Source organism: Etheostoma spectabile, unplaced genomic scaffold (genome assembly GCF_008692095.1).
Source record: "Etheostoma spectabile isolate EspeVRDwgs_2016 unplaced genomic scaffold, UIUC_Espe_1.0 scaffold00018484, whole genome shotgun sequence".
NCBI classification, from domain to species: Eukaryota; Metazoa; Chordata; class Actinopteri; order Perciformes; family Percidae; genus Etheostoma; species Etheostoma spectabile.
Genome location: NW_022604281.1, coordinates 169,435 through 177,187, shown reverse-complemented (window position 1 = coordinate 177,187; position 7,753 = coordinate 169,435).

Genomic DNA, 7,753 nt, shown 5'->3' with positions numbered 1-7,753 from the left:
ATATTTCAAATGTCTTTCAATTCTAAAATTTAATTGTAAAAAACTGAGGATCAATAAACAGTATAAATTAAATTAATTGTGACGATCGTAACTGACAACTAATGAAAATCCCAATTTTGTATCTCCGAAAATTAGAATATTACTTAAGACAATACAAAAAAGGATTTTTAGAAATGTTGGCCAATTGAAAATTATGAACATTAAAAGTATGAGCATGTACAGACCTCAGTACTTAGTTGGGCTCCTTTTGCCTGAAGTCCTTCAGCAATGTGGTGTGGCATGGAGTCCATCAATCTGTGGCCCTGCTCCGGTGTTATGATAGTGGCCTTCAGCTCTTCTGGGCATCGCATCATCCTCTTCACAACACCCCATAGGTTTTCTACAAGGTCAGGCCAATTAAGAACAGGGACACCATGGTCCTTACACCAGGTACTGGTAGCTTTGGCACTGTGTGCAGGTGCCAAGTCCTGTTGGAAAATGAAATCTGCATCTCCATAAAGTTGGTCAGCAGCAGGAAGCATTTACCACTTCCTGGTAGAAGGCTGCGTTGACCCTGGACCTCAGAAAACACAACAACCAGCACCAGCAGATGGCATGGACCCCCCAAACCATCACTGGACCAACACCAGTAGATGATATGGCCCCCCAAACCATCACTGGAACAACACCAGCAGATATGGCCCCCCCAAACCATCACTGGAACAACACCAGCAGATATGGCCCCCCAAACCATCACTGACTGTGGAAACTTTACACTGGACTTCAAGCAGCATGGATAATGATCTGTCCCTCTCCTCTCTTCTCTTCTCTTCCTCCAGACTCTGGGACTTTCATCAGAGAACAGAAGTCTTTGTCCCCCCTCAGGTGTCTCCCCCATCATTGTGTAGCCTACAGAACTAGACAGAGACCATTTAATGACCTTTGCAGCTGTTTAGAGTTAATCAGCTGATTACAGTGTGGCACCAGGTGTCTTCAATATTGAACCTAATTTACTGAGATTCTGAATTTAGGGTTTTCATTATATATCGTTATAATCATCACAATTAAAAGAAATATATCACTCTGTGTGTGATGAATGAATATAATAAACAAATTTCACTTTTTGAATGGAATTACTGACATAAATCAACTTTTCCATGATATTCTAATTATATGACCAGCACCTGTACATCGCCCATTATCAGCAACCATTCATCCAGTGTTCCAAAGGAACATGCTCTTTACTAATCAGATCTCATTTTAAAAAACTAAGTGAGAAAACATTTGTAATTATGTAAGCACATCATATAATCTGAAAATTGCTGCCCTGTTTAAAAAAACAATGCAACTGGTCCCAGCTGGTGTTCTGTCTATAATGGAGAGGAATGGGAGTTTCTACGTGACCCCAAACTGTTGACCGGTAGGAAACATTCATCACTTGTTCAGTCACACATTGTGCTCTGATCACGTGCATCAGTTTAAAGATGAGGGGATGTTAACGCCAGAAGATATCTTATGACAGAAATAAACAGATCTTTAGTTAACATGGAGGTGGAAGAATACTTTTCTCCAATAAACACTAATTAAACTCTAAATATTCCCTTATAAGTTCCCTTATTGTTAGAACAATATAACCATCCACTATATGAACTTTTGCTTACTGAAACAACAGCCTGCAGCAGACAGGTGAAAGCCTGAACACCAATGAACAGGTACCACTGGCTGCTTAATAAGCTGATCGCTGATTGAACTCAGCCTGTTGTTTTAACTGGACACCAACAGTCCGACTCAGCGGAAGCAACTCCGTTAGCCTCTCCAGAGTCTCAGCGCTCAGCAGCTCCGCTTTGGTCCCAACCACCCGGGAACTCACAGTAGGAGAAATGGAAATGTTGGTCTGCTCTCAGCTGCTGGCCTCAGCTGCTCTCTGAGCTCTGGAGGCTGGGAGGTGGAAGTTTCATTAAAGGGGGTTGTCAAAACTTCTCCTAACCTTGTTTAAAAAGCGGTGTGAAACTAACCACATGTGTTTGAAACATACTTTAAGTAATGTTTTGAACTGGTTATAAAAATTAAAGCTTTTTGAAGACATACGTGCTTTACAGGTACAGAGACCAGAACATAGTCTACATCTAGGACGTTCCACTTTAGGGATTGCTCCGGGGCTGGATGTTCCCCCCCCTTCCTCTTCCTTTGTGCTGTGGTTGGACAGAGTTCACACAGCAGTTGATATGAATTCAACCAGTTTAAAATATGGTTAAAAAATCTAAAATATGGGGGAGCATGTTAACCCAGGCTTACTTACCCAGGCTACTTGCTGGGGTTTAGAGTTGAGGCCGAGCGCCCTGCAAGTATAGGCTGCTCAGCTAAAATCTGTCAGCTAGAACCCCCCCCCCCACCCCGCAAAGTCCCATTGCTGAAAAAAAGACATGTACTGAATAGGTTCTAATTTGTCAAAGGTCACACTGACTGGCCAAAGGAGAAATGGAGCAACATTCTCTGGACTGCTGAGAGCTAAATAGTTCTTTTTGGGTCTAGGGGTCGCAGACAGTTTGTCTGACGACTTCACACGTCTTCACAGTACACTGTGAGGATAGGAAAGCATGGGGGTGCAAAAACTATGTTACTGGGACGGGCCTATTTATAACATACATCATATACATAATAATAATAATAATAATAATAATCTTTATTTGTAGAGCACTTTTCAAAAACAAGTTACAAAGTGCTTTAACAAGTACAACAAATACAAAAGCATAAGAACATTAAAAGACTGAAATACAGTTAAATATAAAATTTGTAAAATACAATGAAAATAAGAGGGGTAAAAATAAAGTCAAATAAGATCGGGAAAGGCTCTCCTATAAAAGTATGTTTTAAGAAGCGACTTAAAAGAGTTCACTGACTCAGCTGACCTGATTTCCTCGGGCAGGCTGTTCCAGAGCCTCGGGGCCCTGACAGCAAACGCTCTGTCCCCTTTAGTTTTCATTCGAGACTCTGGAACAGATAGCAGACCTCTGCCCGAGGATCTCAAGGTGCGTGCTGGTGTATATGGTACTAAAAGGTCAGAGATATAACAAGGCGAAAGGCCATGAAGAGCTTTAAAAGTGATCAATAGAATTTTAAAGTCAATTCTAAAACATACTGGGAGCCAGTGCAATGAAGCTAAAACAGGAGTAATGTGATCATATTTCTTTGTTCTGGTTAAAAGCCTGGCAGCTGAGTTCTGGACAGTCTGGAGTCGATCAATAGATTTTTGAGTTAAACAGGTGAAAAGGCTATTGCAATAATCCAGGCGTGATGAGATGAAGGCGTGTAAAAGGGTTTCGGTGTCTTTAAAAGTTAACATAGATCGAATTTTAGCTATATTTCTAAGTTGATAAAAACATGATTGAACAAGTTTTGTGATGTGCTGCTCAAAATTTAATTGACTATCAAACCAAACACCGAGGTTCTTTGCCACGGGCTTAATGTAGTTTACTAGCGACCCGGCAGATGGCAGTATTTGCTTTGCCATTTGCTGAGACCCGATGACGAGGATTTCTGTTTTGTCTGAGTTCAGCTGGAGGAAATTATTTGACATCCATTTTTTAACTTCACCAAGGCAGTTGTTAAGTGAACTCAGCATTCCAGGGTCTGAGGATCTGACAGGTAAGTATATTTGTGTGTCATCAGCATAAATATGAAAAGAAATGCCATGTTTATGGATAATATGTCCAAGGGGAAGCAGATACAAGGAAAACAAAATGGGTCCTAAGACCGACCCCTGAGGCACACCATATTTAACTGGACTGAACGAGGAGACATAGTTATTTACAGACACGCAAAACTTCCTATTTGTCATGTATGATGAAAACCATTCTAGAGCAGTACCAGAGATCCCCACCCATTGCCTCAGTCTGTCTAACATGATGCTGTGATCAATGGTGTCAAAAGCAGCACTGAGGTCCAGAAGTACAAGGACCGAGCACATGCCTTCATCAGCAGACATTAAAAGGTCATTGGTGACTTTAAGCAGGGCAGTCTCGGTGCTATGGTACTTCCTAAAACCAGACTGAAATTTTTCAAATATTTTGTTATTTTCCAGTACAGTGAGCAGCTGTTTGGACACAGTTCTTTCTAAAATCTTTGCAATGAAAGGCAGTTTTGAAATTGGTCTAAAATTATGTGGGAGGGAGGGATCTAACCCAGGTTTCTTTAAAAGTGGGTTCACGCAAGCCGTTTTAAAATAATCAGGGACACAACCAGTAGATAGGGAGCTGTTAAAAATTTTGATCAAATGGGGCCTACATATAACAAGATCATAGAATAGAATAGAATAGAAAGCCTTTATTGTCATTATACACAAGTGCAGTACCTGTGCAACGAGATAGAAGCAAAACCTTCACACTGTCAACACAAACTATAAAATATAAAATATAAAAATTTAAAATGTAAGCAAAGAGGGGGTGGAATGTGGTGCACAGTCCTGAGAGCAACTATATACATATATAATTTAGTAGAGAGATAAAGGGTTTGTATACGCATTATGCAAAAATATAGTTTGTATCAAAAGTCCTGAGTATTAAATATTGCACTGTAATGAAATTAAATGGTTAAGTTTTAATAATAAATAAATAAATGATGCACTGTAATGAAATTACACAGAATTCCAGTGTCCTTTTAGGTACTAAATAACTATTGCACAGTAGGTTGGAGAAGAAAGTCCGGGAGGGGGGTTGGCTGTGGAGTGTAGTCAGTGCATGTGTGAGTTCAGAGTGGTTATGGCTTTTGGGAAGAAACTGTTCTTGAGTCTGTTAGTCTGTTCTCTGATGCACCTGTAGCGGCTTCCTGAGGGGCAACAGATCAGAGCTGGGGGGGGGGGGGGGCTGTCCTTGGTGATGTGTTCTTCTCTGCTGAGGCAGCGGGAGGATTTGATGTCCATCAGGGTGGGGAGAAGGCAGCCTATGATCTTCTGTACTGATCTTCCAAGTCTCTGCAGCCTCTCCATGCTCTCCATGGATGAGCGGTAGAAGGTCAGCAGCACGTTGGAGTCCAGGTTCTTGAGGACCCTCAGGAAGTGTAATCGCTGATGGCCCATCGTCAGCAAACTTGACAATGAGGTTGTTGTTGTGGGCCGGACTACAGTTGTGGGTGTAGAGACAGTACTGGGTGATTGTGGCTGATTTTAGGCGGGGGGTGGGGGGGATAACTGCCTAGGCCAGGGAGAGGTTGAAGATCCTGGTAACTCCGTCTGCCAGCAGGAACCAGGTGGGGGTGTAGGCAGGGCAGGCAGATGAGTGGTGCTGTTGTGATGAATCAAAGCGAGCAACGAAGCACTCAGGTCACCTGTTGTTGCACCACAGCCTCTGTAGTTCAGCCCCTGTGTGCCCGCTGCTGTTTGTTGATGGTGTTTGACAGGAGAGAGAGCGCTGTGTTTCCATTGGATGGATCACTTTCAATACATCAGAATACTTGAAGAGGTCATGTTGCCTTATGCTGTAAAGTAAATGCCTTTGAAATGGGTCATTAAACAAGGACCCAAAACACACCAGTAAGAAGCAAAGTCTTGGTTCCAGATGAAGATTCCCCAGACCTCAATCCCATAGAAAACTTGGGGGTGACATCAGAAATGCTGTTTCTGAAGCAAAACCCAGTGATGCAGAGGAATTGTGGGATGTGTTCAATGGTCCTGGGCTGGAATACCAGTTCACAGGTGACTCCATGCAACACAGATGTGAAGCAGTTCTCATAAATAATAGTTATGCAACTAAATATCAGTGCAGGGATTCAAAATAAAGCAAGCCCTTGCAACAATTTTCAGTTTATACAGTAAATGTTTGAGTTTGTGAAGAAAATTGCAAATATTGCTATTTTTTGAACAGCCTAATATTCCTTTTTCTTCACTGTCAGTAAAGGTAGAACACAAACTTAATCAATTTCGGTTATGTTTTGATTTGGAATTGAATGTGCAGTGTTCTCAATGCATTTATATTATGGAATTACATTAGCATTATTTACTTGTTTAACACAATGCTTTTATTCTTATTAACTGCAGCAAGTCCTGAGATAAACAATTTAATAATATTAACACTAATAACACTCATTTACATCATTTCTACTGATACCAGTATGGCTTAGAGCCACTTACTGGTGCTTGGAGGTGAGACTAGTTGACCTGGAGGTCAACACCCAGGCCTGAAGGCACTTGGCTGGATGCAGATCCATCAATGAGTTGGGAAGGATGCAGGCAGCATGAAACAAAAAGAAAACATTTTTGTATTATCCTCTAAGAATCCACATAGAGGTATTTTACGAAGGTGCGAGCTAACTGTATCATAATACATAATTACTCTTCACTGGGTGACTCCGCCATGATGATCAGAAAAAGATGCAGAGCAGAAAGGTCAAAGGCAATTACAGAATGCAGTGTTAAAATATATTTTTATGAAGTGTACAAACCTGATTATGATGTTGTATGATTAAGCCCATGCTGACTTCGGTATGGGACTTAACCAGAAGTGAATGAGTGTCTGGCGTTGACCTAACCGAGCCAAGAAAGGTCAGAACCCTCTCTTCCAGAAGACTCGGAGTCCACTCCATAATCAAACAAGAGTTCATCGTTCAACTTAATCTTCTTGGTTGCGATCAAAAGAATGACATCTTTCTCCTCCTCGTCTGTTTGCAGATTAGAGAACCTGGGTCTGAGGTTACATGTTGCTCTGGAGTGATTTATCATCCTTCCAAAGGTCTGCTGTCCAGGGTGGCAGTCGCAGCTAGCCAAATGGGCATTGAGGGCCCTGGCCTTCCCTTTCTTGTCAGTGTAGAAGAAAATATATCCTTTTCCTCCCTCTTGGAGTATTTTCTTTCCCTTTTTGGCAGTGACAATGGACCCATGGTAATCACAAACCACCTCGCCAGGCTGAAATGTGCGGGTGGCAATGACACCATTGCCTTTCCCTACAGTGTCCGAGATACGGAGTCCCCTCCACTTCTGGGACCTGACAAGCTTTTGAATCTGTCGTGAGTCAATCGCTTTGTCCTCATTTCCTGAGGGTTTCCACTCGTGAAAGAGTTTGGCACCGTTGGGCACATTGCTTGTCCATCCCTGTTTCTTTATCCATGCGATGGATGCAGAAGTATGCTGTCAGGAAGAAAGTATTTTGTTAGTTAAGAAAGCTTTAATATGTTGGAATCATGCAGTTAGCATTGTCACTTGATAATGGCCATTTAATGTGAAAAAAAAACTTACAGAGAACATGTTTCTCACGAAGCTTCATCTGTGCCTTCAGCCAACATTCATACAGCTGCCGGGCATGTGCTGGAGAAAACGTGCATCTCTCAGTCCTACTGGGCACCGCCCCGTCCAACTCCACAGGGTGTGTTTTCAGCATGTTATCATAGGCCGACTGAATCTCCATTTGCACGTTGGAGGTGCTTTGAGCCAAGGTGGAACCACAGGTGGCACCACGGGTGGTGCCTTGGCTTGTCCCTTCATCTCCTGATCCATTGCTGCAAAAAATAGATAAGTATGATTATGAATGAAATGTTTTACAGATTGATAATACATTTATTTGTGTATGTAAATGTACAACATGCTTACCTCGAATCACCTGCCAGAGTTTTAGCTTCACACAAAGTAGAAGGCTCCTTCATGCGATAATGCTTGTTGGCAGTGGCAGTTGAATGAGTCAGGTATTTGGCAATCATTGCCTTTTCCTGGTCCGAACATATGTTGGCGGCGGTCTCGAACGTCCTGCGGGCTGTCATACTGGTCACCGATTGAAGTTTGTATCTAAAA